Source organism: Salvelinus sp. IW2-2015, linkage group LG5, assembly GCF_002910315.2.
Source record: "Salvelinus sp. IW2-2015 linkage group LG5, ASM291031v2, whole genome shotgun sequence".
Taxonomy (NCBI): domain Eukaryota; kingdom Metazoa; phylum Chordata; class Actinopteri; order Salmoniformes; family Salmonidae; genus Salvelinus; species Salvelinus sp. IW2-2015.
The window spans coordinates 6,853,322-6,867,797 of NC_036844.1; positions in this window are offsets into that span (position 1 = coordinate 6,853,322).

A 14,476-nucleotide genomic window follows, 5' to 3' on the forward strand; every position below is an offset into this window, starting at 1 on the left:
ACTACATTCCTAAAGAAAATKATGTACTTTTACTCCATACATTTTCCCTGACACCTAAAATTACTCGTTACATTTTGACAGGAAAATATTCCAATTCACACACTTATCATGAGAACATCCCTGGTCATCCCTACTGCCTCTGATCTGGCAGACTCACTAAACACAAATGCTTAGTTTGTAAATTATGTCTGAGTGTTGGAGCGTGCTCTGGGTATCCGTCAATTTAAATTAAATAAAAAATAATGTGCCGTCTGATTTGCTTAATGTAAGGAAGTTGAAATGATTTGTACTTTTACTTTTACTTTTGATACTTAAGTATATTTTATCAATTATATTTACTTTTGACACTTAAGTATATTTAAAACAATACGTTTTAGACTTTTACTCAAGTAGTATTTTACTGGGTGACTTTCACTTTTACTTGAGTCATTTTCTATTAAGATATCTTTACTTTTACTCAAGTATGAAAATTAAGTACTTTTTMCACTGCTGAGTCTCAGTACTAAATCTTCCATACTCTGGCAGTCATTCTGGATACAGGTTACGGGTGACTAACAATTCCACTTGTTGGATATTCCAACTTTGTCTGGATTCCAATAGGATTTACAAATCACTTTGCAAGCCAGCATAATGTGACTTGCAGGCCAAATGTGGTCTGTAAACCATGAGATTCCTAACACCAAAGAAAGGCCCTCAAAGAAAGGCCTCATGATATATGTAATGTATTGGCATATATCATATAATTTTTAAGGCTAATAAGGCCGGTGGAACCCTTCATAGAGGGTTCTAGGAAGAACCATCCAAAGATAAAAGGGTTCTCCATAGAACCCTTAGATGGTTCTAGTAAGAACCTTTAGATTATAAAATKGTTATTTGTAGAACCCTTCATAGAGGGTTCTAGGTAGAACCATATACAGGGGTTTCTTTAAAGAACCCTACATAGAATGTTCTAGATAAAACCCTCTGCAAAGGGTATACCCAGAACCAAAAAGAAATCAGTCAATTGAGATAAATTACTTAGACCCTAACCCATGACTCGGCAATGGTGTAGCCATGGGTGGGCCTGGGAGGGCATAGGCCCACCCACTTGGGATGCAGAGTTTATCCCCACACAATGGCTTTATTATAGACAGAAATCCTCCTCAGTTGCATCAGTGGTTTTGGGGGCTGGTCTCAGACAATCCTGCAGGTGAAGAAGCCGGATGTGGAGGTTCTGTGTTGGCATGGTTACACATGGTCTGCGGTTATGAAGCCGGTTGGATGTACTGCCAAATTCTCTAAAACGTTGTTGGCGGTGACTTATGGTAGAAAAATGAACATTCCATTTTCTGGCAGCAGCTCTGGTGGACATTCCTGCTGTCAGCATGCCAATTGCATGCTCCCTCAAAACTTGAGACATCTGTGGAATTGTCTTGTGTGACAAAACTGCACATTTTAGAGTGGCCATTTATTGTCCCCAGCACAAGGTTCACCTGCGTAATGATCATGATGTTTAATCAGCTTCTTGATATGCCACACCTGTCAGGTGAATGGATTATCTTGGCAAAGGAGAAATGATCACTAACAGGGATATAAACAAATTTGTGCACAACATTTTAGAGAAATAAGCTTTTTGTGTTTATGGAAAAATTCTGGGATCTTTTATTTCAGCTCATGGGTTTATATTTTTGTTCAGTATAGATATGTATAGTGTAATTGGTGTTTATTGATGTATTCATGCAGGACTCATCTGCAAAAGAGAACGTAGTCTCAGCATGACTGCTAAATAAAGGTTAAATAAAAATTCCATTATTTTGGAAAATAAGCAAGCAAGGCAGCCATTGCTTTTATAGACAGAACGTATCTGCAGACACATGTTGGTTGGTGTTAATGGGACATTGTTAAAGCTTGTTTGGCACGTGACGCCATGGCATTACACCATATTTTCCACCGTTGTGTGCGCCTCCATTTCCTTGTGTCTCAACACATACGCTTTCTGTTAGGGAAATTGGAGAGAACTAAGAGAACCTGCTAAAATGTTAAGACTGAAAATCATGGAAAGTATACACAGTTCAGAGGAAGACAAAACACTGTGTACGTCTCAAATGGCACCCTATTCTCTATGTAGTGTACTACTTTTGATCAGGGCCCATGGGRATAGGGTGGCATTTGGGATGCACCCACTGTCTGTCATTAGGGAAGGAACTCCATAGTCTCTGATGACTCAGSCTGCCCACCTGTCTCCTCACGTTCTCCCCCACGGCTGCAGGTTACTGTCTTAGACTTCGAGTGCTAAAAGCTGTGTCGGAAAGAAAGGTCGGCAAACAGAGGCTTGTCCTCCAGGTACGATCAATCAGAGAGTATTAGCTAAATGGAAAGTGGAAAGACAAAATATGCATGTYAGACACATTTCATGAGAAMGTTGCAAGAGCATTCCCGYGTCCGGTTTTTCGGGGGGTTAGGAGAATGTTCCATCAACGTCCCACGAAACATACACAGAACATGGTTGCCATGTTCTCAGAACGTAAGATATTAATGTTCTAGACAGATTTTATGGGAACGTTGCAAGAATGAAAAAATGACAATGTATCGCAGGCCTATCAAACATGACACATAAACATCCAAGTGTTGCAATAAATGGTACAGGGATGGAATGATGAAACGCTAGTAATTACTGTAGTATTATATGGAATATAGATTTACCACATATGCATTTCATTGTGTGAAAGCAACAGCAAACATTTCAACGAGAGAAAAAAGTAAACACAGTAAATATTCATTTTAATCAAATCCAAATGCAAGCTTCATAAGTTAATTTTACCTTTATTTAACTAGGCAAGTCAGTTAAGAACAAATTCTTATTTTCAATGATGGCCTAGGAACAGTGGGTTAACTTCCTGTTCAGGGGCAGAACAACAGATTTTTACCTTGTCAGCTCGGGGATTTGAACTTGCAACCTTTCGGTGACTAGTCCAACGCTCTAACCACTATGCTACCCTGCCGCCCCAATTCAAGCAATTGTTACATACAAAAACAGCAGTAGGCTACTAATTGTTGCCCCATTGCTGGTGAGCTTGCAAAGTGAGCAATTAATCATATTCTTGATCACCATTATTTTTTTAACTTGTGGCTGCAGGGGCATTATTGAGTAGCTTGGATGAAAGGTGCACAGAGGTGCCCAGAGTAAACGGCCTGCTCCTCAGTCATAGTTGCTAATATATGCATAGTATTAATAGAATTGGATAGAAAACACTCTGAAGTTTCTAAAACTGTTTGAATTATGTCTGTGAGTATAACAGAACTCATATGGCAGGCAAAAACCTGAGAAGTTCCACTTCCTGTTTGGATTTTTTCTGAGGTGGCAGATTTTCAACCAAGATCCCATTGAAATCACAGCGAGATATGAATGAGTTTGCACTTCCTACGGCTTCCACTAGATGTCAACAGTCTGTAGAACYTTGTCTGATGCCTCTACTGTGAAGGGGGGCCGAATGAGAGGGGAATTAGTCAGGTCTGCCATGACCTGACCATTCTTTGACCATGCGCGTTCACATRAGAGGGAGCTCTGTTCCATCGCTCATCTGAAGTCAATGTAATTCTCCGGTTGAGACGTTATTCAAGATTTATGTTAACAACATTCTAAAGATTGATTCAATACATTGTTTGACATGTTTCTACTGACTGTTACTGAACTTTTGGACATTTCGTCAGCTTTTAGGGAACGCGCTTTGGAATTGTTTACCAAACGCGCTAACAAAAGTAGCTAATTGGACATAAATAACGGACATTATCGAACAAATCAAGCATTTATTGTGGACCTGGGATTCCTGGGAGTGCATTCTGATGAAGATCATCAAAGGTAAGGGAATATTTATGATGTAATTTCGTATTTCTGTTGACTCCAACATGGCGGAGAAATTTTGTTATTTTTGAGCGCCGTCTCAGATTATTCCATGGTGTGCTTTTTACGTGCTTTTAAACACACCTCCAACCTGCTTTTAAACACACCGATCACTGCCTTGCTAAAGAAGCTGAGGGTAAAGGTGATGGACTGGCCAAGCATGTCTCCAGACCTAAACCCTATTGAGCATCTGTGGGGCATCCTCAAACGGAAGGTGGAGGAGTGCAAGGTCTCTAACATCCACCAGCTCCGTGATGTCGTCATGGAGGAGTGGAAGAGGACTCCAGTGGCAACCTGGGAAGCTCTGGTGAACTCCATGCCCAAGAGGGTTAAGGCAGTGCTGGGAAATGATGGTAGCCACACAAAATATTGACACTTTGGGCCCAATTTGGACATTTTCACTTAGGGGTGTACTCACTTTTGTTGCCAGTGGTTTAGACATTAATGGCTGTGTGTTGAGTTATTTTGAGGGGACAGCAAATGTACACTGTTATACAAGCTGTACACTCACTACTTGACATTGTAGCAAAGTGTCATTTCTTCAGTGTTCTCACATGAAAAGATATACTCAAATATTTACAAAAATGTGAGGGGTGTACTCACTTTTGTGATATACTGTATGTTTGAGGAATTTTAATTATGAGATTTCTGTTGTTTGAATTTGGCGCCATGCACTTTCACTGGCTGTTGTCATATTGATCCCGTTACCGGGATTGCAGCCATAAGAAGTTTTAAGCGGCATATTTATTTATTATGGCAATCCACTCTCCCTTCAATTTTACGTTTGTGCTGCACCCGATCCTATAGCTGTACTGCAAATCAGCAATCTGTTCACTAGCTCACCCAGCCTGTGTTGATTGATAGTTTGCTGGTCCAATCAGAGGACCGATGGTGCGTTTCACTAGCCAATCTGTTTCAKTTTTTTTTGCAAGGGTGAAGCTGCGGCTACTGTCTCTGGCTGGGTGTAGAGTAATCCATATAGACTCTGTGCCACAAAAATATTTAGAGAACATAACAGCCATGTTCTGTGTATGTTTGGTGGGACGTTGATGGAATATTCTCATAACCCACAGAAAACTGGACACATGAATGTTCTTGCAATGTTCCCATGAATTGTGTTTAGAACCACATGGTAACCACGTTCTGGGTATGTTCTATTTGACATGAACCTTTTGCTGCAAAATTAGGGTCACATAGAGGGATTCTTGGTAGCTTTAAACAAAGCTACTTTGAAACAAAAGTATAAACCTCACACACATGGTTGTGGGCTTAAAAAAAAGAAGACACCTGTACCATGTCAGAAATAGAGTTGACATTTATTCAATTTGGAGGTTGCATCCCAATATTACACTTTATATACATCACAGAAGATTGAAATACAACAAAACTATTTGACCTGAAACAGTAAGTAATCTCTAATAATTATGAAATTATGAAAAATTGTCACGGCCGTGAAAAGAAGAGGACCAAGGTGCAGCGTGGTGAGCATACATTTTATTTTATTCATCAAAATGACGCCGAACAAAACAATAAACACTACAAAAACAAACCGTGAAGCTAAAGGCTATGTGCCCTAAACAAAGTCAACTTCCCACAAAAACAGGTGGGAAAAAAGGCTACCTAAGTATGGTTCTCAATCAGAGACAACGATAGACAGCTGCCTCTGATTGAGAACCACACCCGGCCAAACAAAAAGAAATAGAAATAAAGAAACTAGAATGGCCACCCTAGTCACATGCAAGGATTGTTTCGAAGAGACCATTCTCGTAGTGCTTTCCTGCAGTCAATGACCAAAAGCACCCTCTTTGGCCTCATGGGTGCAATGTTTTTAACATTTTTGTCACGCCCTGGCCTAACCAAAATAGAGAATTAAAGCCTCTCTATGGCCAGGGCGTGACAAAATTTTTAAAAACATCGCACCCATGAGGCCAAAGAGGGTGCTTTTGGTCATTGACTGCAGGAAAGGACTACGAGAATGGTCTCTTCGAAACAATCCTTGCATATTTTAAGATGGTTATAACATAGATCATTCAGCTATTTGATTTTGAAGATACCCCTTTAGGTATCCCCAAAAAATATAATATAGAATTTGACCTTTACTTCCATAGCCCATAGAAATGCATTGAATAACACGTTCATAAATGGCAAAAAAGACAGCCCAAAAAATACATCATAAGGAATAAGGTTTTGAAGTGTCTGTCCTATATCTAGGAGATATACTATACAGTATATACAAAAGTATGTGAACACACCTTCAAAATAGTGTATTTGGCAATTTCAGCCACACCTGATGCTGACAGGTGTATAAAATCGAGCACACGGCCATGCAATCTCCATAGACAAACATTGGCAGTAGAATGGCTTTACTGAAGAGCTCAGTGACATTCAACGTGGCACCGCCATAGGATGCCACCTTTCCAACAAGTCAGTTTGTCAAATTTCTGCCTTGCTAGAACTGCCCCGGTCAACTGTAAGTGCTGTTATTGTGAAGTGGAAACGTCTAGGAGCAACAACGGCTCAGCCGTAAAGTGGTAGGCCACACAAGCTCACAGAACGGGACCGCAGAGTGCTGAAGCAAAAATTGCCTGTCATTGATTGCAACGCTCACTACCGAGTTCCAAACTGCCTCTGGAAGCAACGTCAGCACAAGAACTGTTTGTCGGGAGCTTCACTAAATGGGTTTCGATGGCCGAGCAACACAAGGATAAGATCACCATGCGCAATGTCAAGTGCCGGCTGGAGTGGTGTAAAGCTCGCCGCTATTGGACTCTGGAGCAGTGGAAAGGAATTCTCTGGAGTGATGAATCGCGCTTCACCATCTGGCAGTCTAATGGATGAATCTGGGTTTGGCGGATGCTAGCAGAACGCTACCTGCCAGAATGCTTAGTGCCAACTGTAACGTTTGGTGGAGGAGGAATAATGGTCTGGGGCAGTTTTTAATGGTTTGGGCTAGGCCTCATAGTTCCAGTGAAGGGAAATCTTAACGCTACAGCGTACAATAATGTTCGAGACGATTCTGTGCTTCCAACTTTCCTGTTTCAGCATGACAACGCCCCTGTGCACAAAGTGAGATCCATACAGAAATGGTTTGTCGAGATCGGAAATCCTTCCCAGAAGAGTGGAGTCTGTTATGGCAGCAAAGGGATCAACTCCATATGAATGCCCATCATTGTGGAATGAGATGTTCGACGAGCAGATGTCCATATGCGTCATGTAGTGTATGTCTGTTCAATCCAATAGCCCAGAGGGATGGTTTTCCTACGACTTGTTGTCCAACCATTAACATAATGATCTCATTAATTATCAATGCTTCTCCACAAGCTGTTTGTCACTGTGATGGTGAGGAGTAGGACTTAATTTGATGCCTTACTGGCATTTCATCGTTCACAGAGAATTAATCCTGTCACCAGCCAGCTCTTGGTCCTGAAGACAAGGTTAGTGGAGAATGAACAATAAGCAGTGGGAAAGTGTACTGATGAGTCGTGCTGTATTGGTCTGTATTTCTCTGACTGTCGCTCTGAGCTTGATTGTAGGGACCTAATGGAAAGACGAATCTCTGTAGTTGCCCATGAGGGACACTGATGCGTCAGCTTAGCTCTTCAGGCAGACCTCATCTCTTTAGAGTTGAGTGGGGATGCTAGCCAGCTCTGTGTCTTTTGTTGTGTAAGGAATTTGTTTTTAACAGATGCCATGCATTAGCAATTTGCATTGTTTAGCTGGTGTTAGGTAGATCTTCATTATGGGATTTGTTTGGACCAACCGACTGTTTGTGGAAGTTATCTTCAGATTTTTTTCAGACACAGACATTTCTTCTGTCTCACTCTGAAAGACATTCAGCTCTCATGAAGGAACGTCACCCGAAAGCTCGTCGCCTGTCGTCTAGCTCCGGCTTTAACGAACCAGGCCTACATCTCCCCAGCTCTAGCTCCAGCTCCACCCTGCCGGGATGTCTGTGCTCTGTAGTGTTTGGGGTAATTATCCCATGGCTTCTCATAGCCATAGAATTTAACAAGACCGATCTGTCATGCTCTCTACTTACAGCTGAAGATGGAGGCAGGTCTTATAATTGCAGTACTTTGAACAGGCAGCTACCAACACATAAACAACATGTCCCTTTGAGAAGAGCGTGTGTAATGAGATGTTGTAAAGACCTTTTTTTTTAAGTCCATTTTTTTAAGTCCAGTTTACAATTGGCTCATTCATCCCCCTCCTCTCCCCTGTAACTATTCCCCAGGTCGTTGCTGCAAATGAGAACGTGTTCTCAGTCAACTTACCTGGTAAAATAACGGTAAAATAAAAATAAAAATAAAATAAACAGTGGCTTGCAAAAGTATTCCACCCCCTTGGCATTTTTCCTATTTTGTTGCCTTACAACCTGGAATTAAAATGTATTTTGGGGGGGTTTGTACCATTTGATTTACACAACATGCCTACCACTTTGAAGATTTTTTATTGTGAAACAAACAAGAAATAAGACAAAAAATCTGAAAACTTGAGAGTGTGCATAACTATTCACCCCCCCAAAGTCAATACTTTGTAGAGACACCTTTTGCAGCAATTACAGCTGCAAGTCTCTTGGGGTATGTCTCTATAAGCTTGGCACATCTAGCCACTGGGATTTTTTCCCATTCTTCAAGGCAAAACTGCTCCAGCTCCTTCAAGTTGAATGGGTTCCGCTGGTGTACAGCAATCTTTAAGTCATTCCACAGATTCTCAATTGGATTGTGAGGTCTGGGCTTTGACTAGGCCATTCCAAGATATTTAAATGTTTCCCCTAAAACCATTCTAGTGTTGCTTTAGCAGCATGCTTAGGGTCATTGTCCTGCTGGAAGGTGAACCTCCATCCCAGTCTCAAATCTCTGGAAGACAAACAGGTTTCCCTCAGCAATTTCCCTGTATTTAGTGCCATCCATCATTCCTTCAATTCTGACCAGTTTCCCAGTCCCTGCCAATGAAAAACATCCCCAAAACATGAAGCTGCCACCACCATACTTCACTGTGGGGATGGTGTTCTCAGGTGATGAGAGGTGTTGGGTTTACGCCAGACATTGCATTTTCCTTGATGGTCAAAAAGCTACATTTGAGTCTCATCTGACCAGAGTACCTTCTTCCATATGTTTGGGGAGTCACCCACATACCTTTTGACGAACACCAGACGTGTTTGCTTATTTTTTTCTTTAAGCAATGGCTTTTTTTCTGGCCACTCTTCTGTAAAACTCAGCTCTGTGGAGTGTACTTCTTAAAGTGGTCCAATGGACAGATGCTCCAATCTCCGCTGTGCAGCTTTGCAGCTCCTTCAGGGTTATCTTTGGTCTCTTTGTTGCCTCTCTGATTAATGCCCTCCTTGCCTAGTCCATGAGTTTTGGTGGGAGGCCCTCTCTTGGCAGGTTAGCTGTGGTGCCATATTCTTCCCATTTTTTTTTATAATGGATGTAATGGTGAGATGTTGGGATGTTTTTTTATAACCCAACCCTGATCTGTACTTCTCCACAACTTTGTCCCTGACCTGTTTGGAGAGCTCCTTGGTCTTCATGGTGCTGATTGCTTAGTGGTGCCCCTTGCTTAGTGGTGTTGCAGACTCTGGGGCCTTTCAGAACAGGTGTATATATGCTGAGATCATGTGACAGATCATGTGACTCTTATATTGCACACAGGTGGATTTTATTTAACAAATTATGTGACTTCTGAAGGTAATTGGTTGCACCAGATCTTATTTAGGGGCTTCATAGCAAAGTGGGTGAATATATATACACGCACCACTTTTCAGTTTTGTTTTTTGTATAATTTTTTTCATTTCACCAATTTTGACTATTTTGTGTATGTCCATTACATGAAATCCAAATAAAAAATCTATTTAAATTACAGGTTGTAATGCGACAAAATTGGAAAAACGCCAAGAGGGATGAGTACTTTTGCAAGGCAAAAGGCAAATGCATGGGAATTAAGAAGACTTGCAGCTTATTCCAAGTTCAATTATCAAAACGTAGGGTTTTGTATGTTCCAAGTGTGTTACTTAATATTGGGTGAAGGCTTTCCTCAATGTAATGTATGACTCTAACAGTCAACATTTGGTAAATTGAGAGCATCTTGACTGACTGCATCACTGCTTGGTATGGCAACAACTCCGTCATCGATCGCACGGCTCTACAGAGAGTGGTGCAGACAGCCCAGTACATCACTGGGCCAGAGCTCCCTGCCATATCAGGAGGTGTGAAATGATACTCCAGCCACCCAAGCCATAGACTGTTCTCTCTGCTTCCGCATGGCAAGCGGTGCCAGTGCATTAAGTCTGACACCAACAAGCTCCTGAACAGCCTCTATCCCCAAGCAATAAGATTACTAAACAGCTAACAGAATGGCTACACAGACTATCTGAGTTGACCATTGTATTTAATTTTTATTTTTGAACTGTCTCTATATAAACTCACGGGCCTCTATACACTCACATACACTGACACTTCAACACACACATAACATGCACACACATCTATACTGACTACACACACACACACTCACATACAATCATAATTTATGCTGCCGCTACTCTTTTTATCATATATCCTAATGCCTGCTCACCTTACCCCTATACATATCTACCTCAATCACTCCAGTGATTCCAGTGGCACATTGTAAATATGCCACTGGAACTGACTGACCCTGTATATAATATGCTTACTTACTTACTTTCTCATGTTCTTCTTATTTCTTATTTTTATTCATCGTGTGTTTTTGTTCTACCATGTTATTTTTAGTGCTACATAGATATTGATTACTGCATCGTTGGGTTTGGAGCTTCCAAGAAAGGCATTTCACTGTAATTGTGCACGTTATATTGAGACTTGAAACATAGCCACTTGCTCAAAACAGTAACTTCCTTAAAATAGTCCGAATTAATCTACGATAAATCAAGAAATCGATCATTAATTTAGAAGTTCTTGCCGAGGAGGTCTTAGTCGCACAATTTCACACCTATCTAAAATGTTTGGGGCAGTATTTCTCAAGTAAAAAAAAATGTGCAGGAAAAACTAGTCAGTGCAATCTATCGAGTCGGGAAAGTCTGGCTGCCCGCCTCAATAACATGTATACAGCTTCATCATCTGCAAGCTGTCAAACTATCATAAATAAATAAAGCACAAACTACACACTCTTTAGCAGTGCCCAAAATAACTTGTTGTGTAGAATAAAAGGTATCAACCAATCAATGTACATGCAAAAACACAGATATTAGGCCTCCCGGGTGCATCGCAGGGCTAGTTGTGCCACCAGAGACTCTGGGTTCGAGCCCAGGCTCTGTCGCAGCCGGCCGTGACCGGGAGGCCCATGGGGTGGCGCGCAATTGGCCTAGTGTCGTCCGGGTTAGGGAGGGTTTGACCGGCAGGGATATCATTGTCTCATCGTGCACTAGCGACTCCTGTGGCGGGCCGGGTGCTGTGCACACTGACCAGGTCACTAGGTGTACGGTGTTTCCTCTGACACATTGGTGCGGCTGGCTTCTGGGTTGGATGCGCGCTGTGTTAAGAAGCAGTGCGGCTTGGTTGGGTTGTGTTTCGGGGACGCATGGCTCTCGACCTTCGCCTCTCCCGAGTCCATGCGGGAGTTGTAGCAATGAGACAAAACAGTAACGACTAACAATTGGATAACATTGGCGATGCACTGTCTTATGCAAACAAGTCTGAGGCACTGCGTAATGAGCAGGTCTCGCTCACTGTCTGGAGGTTCTGGCTGCTATGATTGGATAGAGTGTGTGAAGCTGATAGAGCGCAATCAGCACAGCTGCTTCTCTCGTGTTAATGGGCATGATTGTAATCCATACCCAACCCTCCAGTAAGTTGTGATGAACTCACTTACAAAACTGACTTTAAGACCAAAATAATCCTAATTACACTTTGTAGTCAATTTTGACACTAGAATGAATGTTTCGGTTGCACATCGTTTAATAAAACCAGAAAAGTTGGTTCTAAGTGGCAGTTGACCTTGAAGCACATTCCACTTTCAGTGTAGATTCTCCATGAATCATACAGTGTACTCCTCATACTGTATTCAAACTAATTCATAGCCAGCTGGACTATGTCATTGTCAAAATAAGTATTTGCCTAATGTAGAAACTTACTGGCATCCAGGCTATGTATTTCAACAGCTTCCGAGCAAGTACTTGGGGAACCATTTTCCCGGAAAGAAAAAACATACTGTAGTACTTCCAATAAATGCAAAACCTCTCATGATAGGATATCCATAGGAAATATTCAATCATTTATGCTCCCTAATAGAACAAATATGGTCTATCTGCAGTGTTCTGAACTCATTCTATGAGAGTTCTGTTCAGAATTGATATGTTCTGCGTTGATGACAGGAGCAATTTTTTTCACGCTGTCCAAATTCTGAACACTTGGAAGATGGAAGAACCCAGGAGTCTGTTCCAAAAGGATATTTCAACCTTTCAAAGTAAGTTTCAAATATGCCTTCAGCACTTTGACACACTCCTGATTGTCGGCCAGAGAGAAGGTTGTGTTGAGACTGAGTTATCAAGGCTCAGCTGGTCTGTGACAAGTTTGGTTCCTAGTCCTGTACTAAAAAGCTATTTTAATAGAGGATTTGGCCCTAAGTGCTATATCTTTGCGAGCAGATTGTTTCGTAGAAACTACAGGACCTGGACACGTTTTCCATAGTCTAGAGTTCCTACAAGACTTTAACTAAGTTGTGTGAGAGAATTTAAGTTGAAGTCGGAAGTTTACATACACCTTAGCCAAATACATTTAAACTCAGTTTTTTTTCACATCTATCTAAAATGTTTGGGGCAGTATTTCTCAAGTTAAAAAAAATGTGCAGGAAAAACTAGTCAGTGCACTGCATACAATCTATCGAGTCGGGAAAGTCTGGCTGCCCGCTTTAATCTTGCATTTTAAACGCCTGCGTTTAAGATGAGAACACTTATTGGCTAATCTAAATGCCTAATGTTTAAGTTTTAAACACCAACCTTTGGATATAAATGTCACGTTCCATGGTTTTACAGTGTAGATCACTGTTAACCTTAACCATGAGAGCTCTACAGAACCAAATGGGAATGTTCAATGCAATAATTTGTGAAGCATCTATGAAGGCCTTATACGTGTCTACGAAGGTTTCATGAAGTCGTTAAAGTCGTTGTTCATTTAAAGTTGGTCCCCTACATTGTTATTTCATTCATTCGTACACACGCACGCACACACACACACGCGCTTTTCAGAGTAATCTTCTCGTTTATCCCAGTTATACTCTTTCCATCTAATGTGATGCATCACAAACACCTTATTAATGTTTGGCAGCAGCCTTATGGAAACTCTTAACATGACAGCACACTGCCAAGACACAGTTTAGTCTCGATAAACAGTCTAAAACACACAATGCAGTGTCGCTACTTGCAGCCCTGTGTTAGATTCAATCTGAAGAGTACAAAAACACACACACACAGGCTCACATTAACTGGCATACCGCAGACACAGGTAGATTCAAAGTAAACACACGTACTGTACACACATACAACTTGGGTTTCTACAGTTATTTGGTTGTCATGTCTCTTCGTAGCTCTGTAAAAAACCGCAGACACAGGTAGATTCAAAGTAAACACACGTACTGTACACACATACAACTTGGGTTTCTACAGTTATTTGGTTGTCATGTCTCTTCGTAGCTCTGTAAAAAAAGAGGAGAGACATTTATGAATGGCATAGTCGGAGAAAGGCACACACACCACACACACACACACAACACACACACACCACACACACACACACACACACACACACACACACACACACACACACACACACACACACACACAACACACACACACACACACCACACACACACACACCAGCACACACACACACACACACACACACACACACACACACACCACCACAGAGAGAAGAACCCATAGAATAAGACCCCCCCTTCCTTTCTCCGACTATGCCATTCATAAAGTCTCTCCTCTTTTTTTTACAAGCTACGAAGAGACATGACAACCAAATAACTGTAGAAACCCAATTGTATGTGCTGCTACAGTACGTGTGTTTACTTTGCAATCTACCTGTGTCTTCGGATATGCCAGTTAATGTGACCGTGTGTGTGTGTTTTTGTACTCTCAGATTGAAGTCCTACAACAGGGCTGCCAAAGTAGCGACACTGCATTGCTGTCTTTTAACTTGTTTATCGAGACTAAACTGCTGTCTTGCATGTGCTTGCTTCATGTTAAGAGTTCCATTAAGCCTGCTGCCAAACAATTAATAAGTGATTTGGTATTGCATCACATTAGATGAAAGAGTATAAACTGCGGATAAACAGAAATTACTCTGCAAAAGCGCGCTGTGTGGTGTGTGCGGCGCGTGATGCTACGAATGAATGAAATAAACAATGTAGGGACCAACTATAAGATGACAACGGACTTTAACGACTTCATGAAACCTTCGTAGACACGTAAAGGCCCTTCATAGAGGCTTCACAATATTATGCATTGAACATTCCCATTTGCTTCTGTATGAGCCTCTCATGGTTGAAGGTTAACAGTGATCTGACACGCTAAAAACCATGGAACGGTGACATTTATTAATCACAAAGGTT